Source organism: Lissotriton helveticus, chromosome 8 (genome assembly GCF_964261635.1).
Source record: "Lissotriton helveticus chromosome 8, aLisHel1.1, whole genome shotgun sequence".
Taxonomy (NCBI): Eukaryota; Metazoa; Chordata; class Amphibia; order Caudata; family Salamandridae; genus Lissotriton; species Lissotriton helveticus.
Window position 1 is genome coordinate 773914600 of NC_136069.1, and position 16337 is coordinate 773930936.

The window sequence follows — 16337 nt, forward strand, 5'->3', positions numbered from 1 at the left end:
AGCTACTTAAGAAAGCTTAATGTAACACTGCTTGTTGTCGAGAAGGTAATGTTTCAAATGACAATTTTGATATAGATAGGAAACAATTAAGTTCAAGATTTTGAAGCACTGTGCTGCTGGCAAGGATATTGTTTTTTGAATGAGATAATGATAAGAGAATACATCTCGAACATTGCAGACGCTCTAGGACCAGCAGATGAGCACAAGACGTTTTAAGAGAACATGAGGACTATGCAAATCAGATCAATGCTGAACTGCTGAAGAAATCTGGTCTCTGTCCACAATGAAAATTCGAATCCTGTGGCACAGGCAGCACGGGACCACGCCTGGGCATAACTGGCACACGTATGGCATCTACTACAAACAACAGCATGTTGGAAAGAATGCTTGAATTAATCTCAGCCACTGGCAATTGCTTGGGCAGCATTCCAGAATTGTCTTTTTCACCCACTCTACCATTCTAGCCAGAGATAGCCTTTAGCTAATTAGTCTTGGACCTGCTCCAATAGGAAGGTTCCCTCCCAAAATTCCGGATGAGGTCCAGTACAAATGGGAACACAAGCAATGCCAGACCAGTCCTGACCTGATTAGCTCTCATAAATGTGGTATAACTTGATTCCTATAGCACAGTGAGCATGGGACACACATCTCGACTGGTATGCTGCCTCCAGTAATTTGCTTGACTAAAATTAATTCAAACATTCCATCCATCACTTTTTGATTTTTTGCAGAGTGGAATATTGGCTGGAATAATGATTTACTGGAATGTGGCCTGAGTAATTACTGGAAGCTGAGATTAATTCAAAAGTTTGAGTCATGATTTTATGTTATAATTTATATTATTTATTTATGATAAATTCATCAGTATATCAACCCTAGCCCAAATAAGGTACTGATTCCTTCTTTCAACCACTTGCCAGAGCTTCCAGATCATCAAGCCCCGGATGTACTAAGCTATTTCACAGTTCCAAAAGGTCTGAGTCGCTAAATCAGAGCCCTTGTGAGCAGAAATAGCTTTCTGATATATACCAAACCCAACTAGCGATTTGTTAAAGCATTATCAAATCGAAATTTGGTTTTTTTGATTAAATACAAATGCGCTATTTGAAAGGGTCTTGTTTAGGGTGTTCCGTTCAAATAGCCATTTGCAATGGGATATATTAAAGTTTTGCCGCCAAATCCAGTCAGATAACACTCAAAGGGGCATATTACCAACAACTAGCGATAATTATCGCTATGTTGGCTTAGCGGCAATATTTTTATCGCCGAGCTGCAGCGCTTTTTATCGCTTAGGAACCTTGCTATTATCAAGGTTTATCTCCTAAGCGATAGAAATCGGCCGAAATGCATGAATATCGCTGAAAAGTCAGTGATATTCATGCATTACCGAGCTAATGTTCTTAGCCATGTTATCCACCTACCATTGGATAACATGGCTAAGAACTGCTCAGTGGCAGGTGTTAGCTTTTGGAGATATTCGCGCTTAGGGCGAATATCTCCAAAAGTTGGTAATAGGAGATAGCGATGTTAGCGACTGTTTCCAGTCGCTAACATCTTGGCACGCCCACTTTGCATGTCATTAGTGATAAATTTCACTGACATGCAAAGCGGGGCCCAAGATGGTCGCTGTCTCCTACTAGCTGTCGCTAACTGGTGTTAGCGACAGCTAGGTAATAGGGAGATAATTTTATCTCCGCTTTCTTGGCTTTTAAAGCCAAAAAAGCGGAGATAAACCCCCTTGATAATATGCCCCATAATTGTACAGGTTGTACAAAGGTAGTGTTTTATAAATGGAAAGTGAACCCTAGAGGATCCCTTCACCTTTGTGGATGATGAGAAATACACTATTTAGTAGTAGGTAGAGTTCCAAAGGACAACTACTTCCTCCTTAGTTTGTGAAACATTTATGTTTTTTTCAAATGCATCCTGTTTTCTTTTAAGGCAAACAGGCTACACTTAAAAAAATTATTATTTAAAAACAATCACAGATTTAGGGCCCGATTCCGATGTCTTTCGAAAGACCTCCGAATCAGATTTGTCTTTCCCAAATCTGATTTGCAGCTCTTGTTTCTGACCAAATCGTACACAGGTTCGAACGAGGAAGTACGATGCGGAGATCGCTTAAGCGACGACCGAATCGTGTCCAGGACCCGAACCTTTCCTTACGACTTGTTCGTAGCCAAATCATGCCGCACAATGGAGCCGATTTCTGACTGAGCGAGTATAATGCACGATTTGGACAGGTCTTCGCCTCGGTCTCAGCTAGACTAAACGGCTGTCAGAATCTTACTTCGGGGCAGTAGCAGGCACCCCTTCACCTGGGGCCCTCAAAATCTGTCACAGGGGTGTGCCCATGGGTCTCCCCGAACCAGGCATGCACAGTGGGCGAGCACCATGGGTTGCCCGCCACAAGCATGCTTTTCCCCACCCCTTTTTGTCTATGGGAGCCTGTGTACGTGTCTGTATACAGGCTCCCATAGAATTCAATGGGAGTCAGAGCTAACCGAGTCCATAAGCATACAGCTGCATCGTACTCGTTCATTGGGACTCACGGATCACGTTTTGCTCGGAAAGCCCTCTGGATCCAAGTCATACGGAGGGCTTTCCAAGCGAGATCAGAATCGGGCCCTTAGTGGCTTGCTGTCCCAAGCAATCCATCATTCCTGTGATGCCAGTGAATCATAGGGGGTCGCAATTTGCCAACTACCACAATAACATTCACAAAGTAAGTGCAATTGTTATTCACAGCGATTGTGTATCTTGTGAGCCAATCGATAAGTGGATCACTGACATAAAATCGGAATCAACAATACCGGGCACTAGAAATATCATGTCAAAAATATAGGTTACAAAAATATTGATTTCCTATTTTTATAATGATAAGTACAAAAATAGTGAAAGAAATATATAGTTTCACACTAATATCATTAAAAAACATATACAAATATTGTTTCTTTATATATGTGATCAAGGCTATCTCTAGCCGAAACGCGTCATGGCGGACTGGTGCTGGGCTAAACTTCAATAAAGAAAAATTTGCACCGTCTTGGGTCTCGCTGGTTCCTGCTTGAGTGTGTGGCTGCATTGCTGCGCTCGCCAGTGTTGGGAATTCAACATACCTCATATATATATATATATATATATATATATATATTACCTACTGGCGGTCGCCAGTAGGTATATATAGTTAGGATTTTTTCTCTATGGGATTTTTGAAAATTCTATGTCTAACAACTTTGGCGTTTGAGGACGGAATTGGCTGAAATTTTCAGGAAAATGGAACATTTTGTTTCTGAGCAGCCACTGAAAATTTGGGGGGGGTTTGTCAAGGGGGGGCTGAGAAAAAAGGGGGGTCCCAAAACGTGTTTTTCCCATGTTAATTTCCATAGGGCGGTTGGCCTCACTTTTAGCCCGAACGGCTGAATGGATTTCCACGAAACTTGGCAAAATTGTAGATATTGTTTGCCCGATGTGCCTTTGCTAGGTCTCAAGATATATGCTCCTGTGAATTTTGAGTAAATTAGGTTTAAAAAAAGATATATATCTAGAGCCGCGCCCCGGTGCGCGTACCGGGGAGCGCTCCGGGCGCGCCACGCGACTTGCGCACGGCAAGCTGATTGGTTCTCGGGTGTCTGTAAACATTCGAAACAGTCCGCAGCGGCCGCCATCTTGTGTCTCGGTAGGATTGAGACACAAGAGGTGGCAAAAATCAAAGGGGGAAATGAGCAAAAGGGGGCAGGGTACACCCCCCTGACCCCCTAGTTTTGATGTGGGGGCCATAAAAGGGTCCCGCGGGTAAAAAAAAAAATTAAAAAAAATTCGATTTTCGCGGGGGGAGCGCCAGGTACGCGCACCGGGGAGAGTACGGGGGAGCGTACCATGGAGATAAAAAAATGACACTTTTTAAAAAAAAATAGCATTTTTTTATAAATTGGAGGTAGTTCTGAAAATTACTTTTTTTTGGTTTTTGGTGTTTTATATTTTTTTAGACTTTTTAAAACGATTTTATATTTTTTTTGGATTTTTGTCAGGGGAAAAACAAAAACAGGGATTCCAAAACTGCTCAACAGGAGCAAAAAAATGTGCAAATTTAGGGACTGGCAGGGCAGCGGTGTTGCTGTTTCTTTATGGCAATGAGTTCAACACTCTGCTCCCCATAGCAGAGCAGTTCGTCACACTCTGTGCACAGAAATTTGATGCCTGCAAACACCGGCTGAATGTTAGGGACCATTCTTCCACGGGGTGGTCCCGAAGGTGTTGCTCCACCAGTGGAGGTGCTGCCGCCATCTGTGGGTAAATTCCGTGCCAGCTCTCTGACACTCTCCCTGGCAAAGTTGTTAGGGTGTCTTCTTTTCACATGCCTGATTAAATTAGCATTTCCAAAACTATATTTTTTCAGAGGATTGCCTCTGGATAAACTACTACCACAAATTTTGCAGGTTACTTTTGGAGCGTTGACTTTTTTTTGTCCTTCAGGGATGTCATAAAATTTCCAGATGAAATGGGTTTTTTTCTTCTGCTGAGGAGGGTCCTCATCTAAAAATCCATCTGAAACACTGCTGGATGACTCTCTTGCAGCCATTGCTGTAGATCAGAAAAGTAGGAGATGAACAAAGTACACAGAACAGCTCTTGCTCTCTCCAAGTACAAAGCAATAGTGAGAGAAATGGGTGGGTTTCACACAATTTGGAAAAAAAACAAAGTTCTGAACCAATGAAAAGTGTTATTTTAAAGTCACATGGTTTGACGCGCTTACGCTACGCGCCCCGGGGCGCGTCCCGGGGCGTGTTTCGTAAGCGCATCAGGGCGTTTACGTTGCGCGATCGTATGCGCTTCCGGGTGCGCTTAAGCGGTGCATCGTAAGACGCATTTCGCGGCTACGCGATATGTGTCTTATGACGCAAGGCGTGGCGGCTACGCAATACGTCACGATGTTGTTTTCGTTCGCGGCAATAGCGCTATCGGGACGCTCATCAGTACGCGCCCCGGGGTGCGCCGCAAGATTGCACTTACCCGTGCGTTCACCGGTCCGCGCCCCGGGAGCGCACCAAAAAGAATAAAAAAAAAAAAATGACATAATTATACAATATAAAATTCGATTTAAAATGTATTATTTTTTAAAACTATAAAGATTTGCTATTAAAAAACCTATGAAATTCACTGAAAAAACCATAGGTTATAGACCATATATAGTTAGGAATTAGCATTTACAAAACCTTGAAAATTCACTGAAAAAACCATAGGTTATAGACCATATATAGTTAGGAATTAGCATTTACAAAACCTTATTTTACTCACACAAAACCATTGAAATTCCATATATAGTTAGTTGCACTAACTATATATCGCGCACCCGCAATCCACTGCTGATGATGTCACATATTACATCATTCATGACATGGTCAGTGACATCACTGATGACATCACTGATGACATCTCAAATGACTTAACTTAACACGGTGTGAGTGCAAGGCTCAGCCCACGACACCCTCCCGCGATCGAAGCACGTGATATAAACGTGGGCGAATTAGGAACGCAGAGTCCAAGCCTGAAAAGCAGAGTCAAGTTCAAATTTGCAAAACAAATTATTCGCTGTTTGATAGAAAACAGCAACTAAATAATAAAGAATAGGTAGAAAAATCAAAGAGTCTTAATCCAACAGCGTATAAGCAAGGTATGTAGCAACAGCCTCCAAGAGGAAGTCATTGTTCTCATCTGAAAACATTTCAGCCATCCAATTCAATAGTGAGAATGAACAAACATGTTCCTCAACGACCGAAGCCTCTATCACCATTGGAGGAAAACTCGGGTCATCTTCAATGTAACTGCGTGCCAAGAAGTCATGCGCCACTGCAAAAACATTCCAACGTCTCAATATTCCATGTATCGCTGCTAAGGCCATAATCCCACCACCAGAACAGAGCAAGTCATGAACCACTAAGGGGCTCATCAGCTGGTCATAATCCGCGTTGGGAGACACCGTACAGCAGAGACACAAATCCAGGGCCCAGTCGAAATCGCAGTTCAGGCAATGGAAGACAGGTTGAACTTTTGTGAAAAAGGAGAATCGAAACGATAATCCATAAGCTGCACTCAATGTAGCCAGAGGCAGCGCTCCGTAATAACTAAGCATTCGGTTGCAGACCAGCAACAGCTGGGACATATTCTCGTGTGCTGCAGGATGTGCATCCATATTTAAGTAAACAAATTAATAGAAGCACACCGGCAATTAATGCGAGTATTAAGGGGAATCCACCAAAGATGCTGGAAAACATCAAATCAAAAAATGCTGGAGAAGACACCAAATACATGGGCCGATTATGATCGCGGACGGACTTGAGTCCGTCCGCGACCCCTGAGGAGGAGGGAACGTCCGCAGGGGCTGCGGCGTTCCCTCCTAGCAGATTAGGATGTGACCGATCCTCTATCTTTAACATTGCGGTGGGTGCAGCTTCAAGCTGTACCCGCCACAAGGTTAAAATGCATGCATCGCATTTGCATGCACAAAGCGGCAGGCACCGCGCAGTGCCTGCTGCTTTGTGCACGCAAATGCAGGGCGGTACCATAGGTACCCCCATGTGCACCCCCCCACCCACCCTTCACACAGGGGGCCCGCAATGGGCCCCCGAAGTGAAGGTCCATATGCTTTTCCACGGCGGAAAAGCTGCCACGGAAAAGCATAGAAGTGCAGACATCCTTATATGCCTGGCGGTGTCTATCAGACATGTTAGAGCTTTTCCGCCGCGGTCGGAAGGCGACCACGGCGGAAAAGCGGCGGACGGTCTTCCTGACCCCCCAGCCATCCTAATCTGGCGGGGGTCTTTGAAGGCTCAGCTGCGGTTTTTCCGCATCCTCCGGGCCGGCGGACACTTCCGCCGGCCCGGAGGATGCGGAAAAACCGCAATCCTAATCGGCCCCATAGTTTAAAAAGAAGTCACAAGGCCACTGCTTCTAACTTTAAAAAAGTAAGGTAACCCCGTAGTCTAGGACGCATTAAAGATACTCTGAATTAACTCCCCAAAATGCAGGGGCACGTCTGTATTTAATAAATCATGCACTTCTGTGCGGGTGTTTCCTACATGAAGGACAAATGTTTCTCTAGCAGATGTAAAAGCGACCTCTTTTTGAGACAATAGCACTCTTATACGGCTCATTTGGTTGACTCTTCTTTCAAGGTCGGAATCGACGGCCAGATGGAAACATCCAGCTTCCCATGCAGAGGGGTAAACACAACTTTTTTATAGCAAACCACACGCTCAGTTACCGTAATCATGTAAGCGATGCCTGCTAACATTGCACAACAATCTGCATTATTCCAAATTAAATAACTCACGTTTCCAGTAAACTGAACATTGGTATGATAGCAGGTGTCGGAGTGCCTTTCAAAACTCAGGCCAAATTAGGCGTATCTTGATTACAAGAGCCATGCAATTGTATGTGTCTACAAATTAAGGAGTGATCTGATGCTATTGTGCAATCCTCGCCATTCAGATAGACTTCTTTTCCCTCCCTCAGGCACTAATATGTAAATGATAATAACCAAGCTTCATGGAGATAAGCGCTGCCTAAAGATCCATATCTGCCTATAGCATAGTATTTCATGCAAACCTCAAACTTAAACAGGATAAAAAGTAAAGTTATGATACCGTGGATAAGCCACACAGCTGAATCGGATCTCCAATGATTGACCACTTCTAACCATTCTCATAGTGCGCCCTGTGCTCTGATTTGACAGTGAGAGAGTGATCGCACCATAGTTTGTACTGCTAATCATTCTCAGCATACGCTACGAATACGCTTTCACGTTACACGTCGCATCAAAGCTTCCGTGTGACGTCCTGTACGGCGCCCCGTACGCAAAGACACAAATGTTTTTAATTGTTTAAAAACATATATTTATATATTTAATGAACATACTAACAGAAGACATTATCTAGGATAATTATGTTTTTTTTTTAAGTTCCAATAATCCTATATTACTTTGAAAAGCAATTACACAAATCGTGGTAAATAGATTAGAAAATGACGCCGAAATTGAACCAGTCAGAATTCATAACACGGCGTATAAGGTGTTAGCATATGCGGATGACATCGCTATAGTAACGGCAGATATTAAGAAAGCTTTACCCAAGATAGTGGAAGCCGCAGACAAATTCGGGGAACATTCAGGTTATAAACTAAATGTTGCAAAGACACAGTTACTCCACTCAGAAGTAGGGCGCCCAAATGATATGAACTTTGAGTCAAACGCTATATATTTGGGCATTAAAATCTCAACTATAATAGATGATATTGTTCAGCTAAATTATGATCCAATTTTAGTTTCAGTAAATAAGACTTTAGAACGGCTGAACAATCTCCACCTTTCTTTATATGGGCGTAGTAATGTTTTAAAAATGCTTATATTTCCTAAATTCTTGTATTTATTTTGTACGATTCCCTTACTTGTTCCTTCAGTTTTTTTTACCCGAATTGACAGAATATGTGCTAGGTTTCTGTGGAGTTACCATAGGTCTAGGAATACCATGAACTGGTGTTTATTACCCAGAAATAGAGGAGGCTTGGTGATATCTAATTTTTGTTTATATTATTGGACAGCTCTCCTGCAACACATGGGTGTCTTACTTTTGAAGGACGTTGGAATGGATGAGTCAGTTAGTCCCTCCATATACGAAATGGTATTGGGTGAGGAGGCCCGACAATGCCTGGTGCGTATAATAGAACCCAGCTACTATAAAAAGACAACATTTAAAATTATCCTGACTGCTTTCGATATTTGGAGTAAAGTAAAAAAAGAGAATCGGCCTACAATCAGATCTTAGTTATTACACCCCTTTAAATAATTGCCCCTTATTACCAGATATTTTTAGAGATCATGTGATGGTTAGATGGTATCGGGGAGGTATACATCATTTGGGAGACTTAATTCAAGGCAATCAGGTAGCTTCGTTTTCATTTTTACAACAGAGATATAATTTATTGCGAACTGAATTTTTTAAATATCTTCAGTTGCGTAGCTTTGTAGAACAGAAAATAACTCATAATCAAGTCTAATTTTACAGAGTTAAAGTTCTAGAAGCTATTCGTTTAAGATCGAGAATCGGTCCTATCTACCAATTAATGATAACAAATTTAGGGGATGATATAGCAGTATGGGAGGACAAGTGGCAACGTAGACTAGCGGTGGACAAAATTGATATGGACAGAATAATTGAAGTTTCTATAAAAGTTTTATTTAATGGTTCGTGGAAGAGTCACTATTTTATGTCCATATTTAATTTATATTACACCCCCGCAAAATTAGCAAAGTGGAATTCTGATAGAGGGAATACATGTAATCGATGTGGGGAAGTCGCTGCGGATGCTGTACACATGTTTTTTCAGTGTCCCATATTGAGTCAATTTATTAAGGATGTCGAATATTTTTTCAATGTTAGTCTTGGTATTTGGGTATAATTGTCTGCGGAATTGGTTACTTGTGGCCTGCAAGAAAACGCAGGCAGGGCTAGGACTGAAGCTGAGGAAGGGTTTATTTTTATATGTATGTCAATCTACCGGATATGTATTACGACTCAATGGCTTGATACGGATCCACCAGTTTTTAATAATTGGCAGTCCAGATTACTTTCTACATATCACCTGGAGACTGCGATGTATAAGTCAAAAGGCATGAGAAGAAAGATTATGGGGGGGAAGCCCCCTTTCGGAACTAAAACCCTCACACACCGAGCAAGCTAGGTGTCATGCTTCATCATCTGGGTTCTGCTCCTCGTCAGACTGGCGCTGCAATGTTTGACGGGCACCCGCGAAGGGGCTCTTTATCGGAGATCTCGTTGTTGATCTCAGCTAACTTCGTAGTAAAAGCCGTTTTCGTGGATATTAAGCTTTTAAGAGCAGCCTCGGCCGCCTGTATTTTGACCAGGAGTGCATCTGCCAGTCTTTTGGCTGTTTTTACTATTAGAAACATTAGGTCTTTTGTACATTTCCAGGAGACCTGGCACCCGTCCTGTCTAAAAGGTCCATCTTCAAGAAAAAGTCTTGGCAGTATATTTACTATCAGGCCTTGGGGAGCAATGTTAGACCTCAGATACTCAGCCATGAGTGCCCCATGGACGGTAATTCTAAGCCAGTCCTTTTTCAGCTGGGTTATGGTGATCCAGTTGTCGGTCGTTGAGCCTGAGGCTGCCTGACCTCCAGCTCCAAACAGCGAGGGGGCAGTTCTCAGGGCTTCAGCTATTGCCTCTTCATCAAAGCTGAGTCCAGGGATGTCCTCCATTGTGGGTAGGAGGTCCGCTACCACTACACGGATGAGTGTGTGTATAGCAAGTGGACTCTAGGTATGGGCCAAGCAGTGTCTAATACACTCTTGGTAACCTGAAAAGTTCCACGGGGGGCCCGTGCAGTAGGTGTACAACAAATAAGGGAACTGGAGGGGCTAATATTTACCGGGTCCAGTGTACAAACCTCTGAAGTAGTCAGACCAAAAAGGACTACACTGTTCCCCCTCAGTTGGAGACACGGAAGAACCAAGAACAGTGAAAGAGGGGGGAAGTCCCCTTTTGTCACCCTTTCTTAGGTTCCACTAAATTGTGGTAGGACCAATTGGCCTGCTACCGGTTACTTGTGGAAGGTAATACTTGTCCTTTCCCGATACGTGTAGGACAGTTTTTGTATAGGTCCGAAAGGGGGCTTTCCCCCCCCCTCTTTCACTGTTCTTGGTTCTTCCGTCTCTCCAACTGAGGGGGAACAGTGCATCCTTTTTGGTCTGACTACTTCAGGGGTTGTACACTGGACCCCGGTAAATATTAGCCCCTCCAGTTCCCTTATTTGTTGTACAAGAAAGATTATGGGTCAGAAATTGTGGTCTCCTGTATTAAAATGGATATGAATTTATGAATGTAGGATTTACAGTGTATAAAAGGGGCAAAGCTGTAATAAGGAGTCAATGAATTATGAAATGGGGTACTGATGTGATTCAATGGGATGGATCATGCTACTTATTGGGTTATTCTTCTTATATAGCTGTCTGCTGACAAAAACATCAATAAAGAAAGAAAAAAAGAAAAATCGCTGTGGAACATCACGCGTTCTCGCATTGTAAGAGTACCGTAATCACAGCGTAAGGGTACGCAAAGCCATGTGACTTTAAAAGAAGATATTTGATTGGTTCATAACACTTCCTATTACAACTGTTGAAACTTCCGTCCCATTTTAATAATTCTAATTTGACTTTCTATGAAGAAGCATCTCTTCTGAGAATCTTGTCGAATAGAACGAAGTTTACCATAATAACAGCAATGGACTCATCTTCCAGCCATTCTTCAGAGGAATGTTTCATTCCTGAAGAAACTCCAAAGAAGAGGAAAGAAGCTCTAATTTGGCAGTTTTTTACTTTTCCAGGAGGCCAAAAAAAAGGTTAATGCTCCAAAAGTAACCTGTAAAATTTTCCAAACTCTTTCAAGGGGTGATCCATCTCAAAAATACTCCTTTGGCAGAGCAAATATGGAGCGACACGTGAAGAACTTATACCCCAACAACTTTGCTCAAGCTGCAACACAGAGGTTGAAGGACAACCCACCTGCTGCTGCACCAAGCACATCAACTGCTGCACCAGCATTTTCAGCAAGCAGTCCACACCCACAAATTGATCCTGATTTTGCTAAAGTTAAAATTCTATGCATTTATTGCAATAAACTTTTGTGTTATGGGAAACAGTCTATTGACCTGATAAAACGCAGGACGCAGGAGCATCGCTGTCCTCGACATCAGTTTTTTTTTTCATTCTTTTGTTCCTGTTGGACACTTCCAAGCCCCCCATTATAGAAAAAAAAGTGCCCCCGGGATTTGCCTCCCCCCGGGAGCTAATTAAGAATAAAACTGACTTCTAGTTTTTTTTTTCCTTTTCCACCGCATACAAGTACATACGCGTACCCCGCGTTTTGTTATTTAAAAAAATAAAATACATTTTTGCGCCTCAAGATCCATGTGGGACCCCCCTGAGCAGGCCTAGAGGGTCAACATGTTTCTACCCCGCCCCCTTTCCTTATTTTTCAACTTTGTTTTACTGTTTTCTTGTGACTCGGTGCTACCGAGGCACAAGATGGCTGCCAACACTTCCTGGTTTTGTGTGTTGACAGACAGATGACATCCAATCAGCATGCAACTCGTGCTCGTAATTGTACGTATTTCTGTAGACGTGCGGTACTTCGTCTCTAGATATCATATGATTTTACTTTTGATTTTCTCAGAAACTACTGAACGGATTTACACCATTTAACAAACCGAACTCTACCTCTCTGCCAAATTTGGTGTAATTCCGTTCAGCCGTTTGGGCTGTAGCCCTAGCTAAAGGTCCCTATTGAAAATTGCATGGGGAAAACACATTTAGGGACCTCCCTTTTTTCTCAGCCCCCACTTGAGGAATCACCCCTAAACTTTCAGGGAAGGAGCGGAGCGGAGCAGGCCATTTTCTTGGAGAAATTCGCAAAGATTCGTCCACCAACGCCAAAGTTATTCCAAATGGAATGTTGTGGATTTCCTATGGAAAGGAGGTCCTAACTATAACTACCTACTGGCGACCGCCAGTAGGTAATATTTATGGCGACATGGTGATTGCAAAATAAAAATCACTTGGACGAATCTGGGTCTACTCTTGCCTTCTTCACGCAGAAACAAAGAAGCAAAGGCAAGCGCGCTGATATATATATATATATATATATATATTACCTACTGGCGGTCGCCAGTAGGTATATATAGTTAGGATTTTTTCCCTATGGGATTTTTGAAAATTCTATGTCTAATAACTTTGGCGTTTGTGGACGGAATTGGCTGAAATTTTCTGGGAAATGGAACATTATGTTTCTGAGCAGCCCCTGGAAATTTGGGGGGGGTTCGTCCAGGGGGGGTCGAGAAAAAAGGGGGGTCCCAAAACGTGTTTTTAACATTGAGTTTTCCATAGGGCGGTTGGCCTCACTTTTAGCCCGAACGGCTGAATGGATTTGCATCAAACTTGGCAAAATTGTAGGGACTGGTAGCCCGATGTGCCTTTTGTAGGTCTCAATATATGTGCTCCAGTGGATTTTGAGAAATTAACATTTAAAAAAAGATATATATCTGTAAGCGCGCTCCGGGCAGCGCTCCGGTCCGCGGACCTTAAGCGTACCGGAACTTCGCGTAGCTAAGCTGATTGGCTCTCCGGTGTCTGTCAACATTCTAAACAGTCCGGAGCGGCCGCCATCTTGTCTCTCGGTAGGATTGAGAGACAAGAGGAGGCCAAAACAAAGGGGGAAATAACCATAAGGGGGCATACTAGATCCTCCCTGACCCCCTAGGTTTAATGTGGAGGTTTTAAAAGGGCCCCGCGGGGCAAAAAAAACAAAAAAATTTTTTTGTTTTTTTTGCGTGGGGAGCGCCCGGTCCGCGAACCGGGAAGCGTTCTGGGCAGCGTACTGCAATGAAAAATGAATGATAGACTTTTCAAATGCTGTATGTTAATTGATTGTTGGTTTTGTTGATTATTTTTTATTTTCTTTATTTTTTAAGCATTTTTTTTTATTGTGATTGTGTTTCATAATTTATTAAACTTTCTAACATTTCATTGTCAGAAATTTCATAATTATCATTGAATATACATTGTAGTCTCTGAGGGTGTAAAATGTCCGCATTTTGAAGGAGGTTATCTACTGCTTGTACACATTGCAGTAGTTCTTTGTCTAAAGTTTCATCGAAAAATTCAATATCATTTTCATCATTGATTTCTTGGCTGCTCTCTTGCAGGACAATTTGAAATTCAACTTTCTGTTCGCCTTCCATTTTGCCTGAAATTTAGATTAAAAAAATATATATTAGTAGAGATAGGGCACTGTTGGGATTAATTTTGGGCAGTGTATAGTATCAGAGTGGAAGTAGGAATATAAAAAAGTGTATGTGATTTAACGTAAGTAAATTCATAATTATACAAGAGAAGCCTAACTCCAGAAAAAGTTTACCATATTAACTTATAGTGCACAATATACTTCAGTTTTAAAAATAAAAACTTACCTTTAGAAAGAAGTTGAAGGAATTAGTGAAAATCCTATTGAAATGTACACCAAGAAGTAGTAGTCAAAATGGCTGTGTTTTCTTCTCTTCCTTTATATATATTCAGGTATATAACCAATCAAATGTCAGGTAAAAAAAGTAGAAAATGAAAGTAACATTTTAATTGGTTGTCAATGCCAACACTTCAGATGTGTTTTGTGAAGTAATTTACCTCACGGTATTTAGAGAGGTCTACAGGCTAAATGGCTAAATGGAATTCCAATCAAATTTGTGAAAATGGTAGGGATTGGTATGTAGTATGAGCTAGTCTATATTTGGTGAAATTGTCTCCAGTGGCTTTTCTGTGAACTACTTTCCCACCTTTTTTGATGGTGCGCTTCCCAGGGAGCGACCCGGTACGCGAACCGTTGAGCGCCCCGGTTCGCGAACCTTAAGCGTAACGGGAGTCCACCATTTTGTGTTTCGGTCGAATTAAGATACAAGATGGAGGGCAAATAATGTTCAGAATGGGTAGAAGGGGGCACGGTAGACTTATCTTGACCCCCTAGGTTTTGTGAGGGTGGCTGAGGAGGCCCATATGTGCGAAAAAAAACCATTTTTTTAAAAAAATTCGCGAGGTTAGCTCCCGGTTCGCGTACCGGGTAGCGCCCCAGGGAGCGTACTTTGTTGAAAATTAGTGAAAAATGTTAGAGTAAAATAATAATTGTGAGTGATCAGATGTAGGGTAGCTCTGAGAAGAGCTTTTGGGTTTATGGTACATTTAGGTACTTATAAGTAGGTACCAATGCACATTCTTAAATTCAGAGTGAAAATTCTGTTGCCCTCATCTGAGAAGTGAACTCCATCTCCTCTGTAGATATCTTGCATGTAGTAACGCAAGTTATTGTTGTACAGGGAGCCCATTCCATGGTCTCTCATGTAAGCTGAAACAGATTTGTTTACATGCTTCCTCGACTTCTCAATTTGTGGACAAAATTGGTTTGACCACCTCCATTTCTGTCTTTGGCATATATTTGAATATACCAAGGCAGTCTGAGGAAAAAGTGCCATTAATTGCTCAAAGGTGTCCTTTAAAAGCATTTCCAGACCTACACCAGTCAAAGTGCCCAAGTCATTACCTCCACAGTGCACAATTAACAGGTCAGGTTTGGGCAAATGCATAAAGGTTTTCACCAATGGTATCAATTGGTGACATTTTAATCCTCTGTGGCCAAACCACTTAATTTCCACATCTTGTAAATTGAGGTTAGGTAAATTCCTGTTTTCAGTGTACCTTTGAGCCCAGTGAATATAACTATGTCCAACAATCCAGACAGAAAACATGGTGAGAGAAGGTTCTCCTGCAGTCAGATGAAGTGTGGCAATGAAATGGCAGTTGAAAAAATGAGAGTTTAAAATGAAAAAAACTGTGGAGTTTCTGTGTTCATGAAGCAGTAACAGTGATTGGTGGATTTTGATTGCTGAAAACAGAAAGTTAGGGTGCACGGATGAGTTATTTGAAAGATGTATTTTGAATGGTCAATAAAAAATCATTAAATGAAAGAATGCACTGGATATGCAGGTGCACTGAGAGTTCAGAGTTCAATTGCAACATTGTTGTGTGAACTTGCAAACACCAGAAGTCTTCCAAGAGGTGGTTGCCATGCAGAAAAGGCAGAAAGGGCAGAGGGGGGAAGGGTTTTCATTTGAAAAAAAGTGAGGGAAGAGTTTTGATTGGGTGACATGAGAGATATGTGTGAAGAATTACAGCATTTCTGTGCTTTTGATAGCTGCAGACTCTGGAGTGCATACCTTTTGCTCTGCTGAAGACAAATTGGTGTGTTTCTGAGACTGTTTTCAAACTCAAAGTATTTGCTAAGGTGAGAAAATATTTCTTTAATTTAGATAGAGAATAGTGTGCTTTAAGGAGAAAATTATGAATTATGTGGCGCAAATTGCTTGTAAATATGCTCCCACCTGTGCAAGGAAAATTTAGATTTTTAATGTTTGTGTTACATAGCCATGTTAAAAGTGATACAAACATGCTGCAAAGGCAATTAAAAAACGCTTTTATGTGTCTTAAGGACATTTTAAGTAATTTTCCCATGTGCAGTGTTTTGAAATTATGATTTGAAAATCGTTTTTGGGGAAAAGGAATTGTTTTTAAATTTATGACAAGGACATAATGGTGTATGCTTCTTTATAAGGCAATTGACTGTCCCTGATGTTATTTTTCCCATTTTAATGTAAGACCTTTCTCTGTGGCGCAAATTGCTTGTAAATATGCTCCCACCTGTGCATGGCAAATTTAGATTTTA

General features: G+C 41.8%; 1 protein-coding gene across 1 annotated transcript in view; it reads right to left on the reverse strand.

Moving 5' to 3' along the window:
* The window catches only part of LOC144772911 (uncharacterized), a 2519762-nt gene that overhangs the window by 543755 nt on the left and 1959670 nt on the right, over positions 1-16337 (reverse strand). The gene's annotated exons all lie outside the window — the stretch shown is intronic.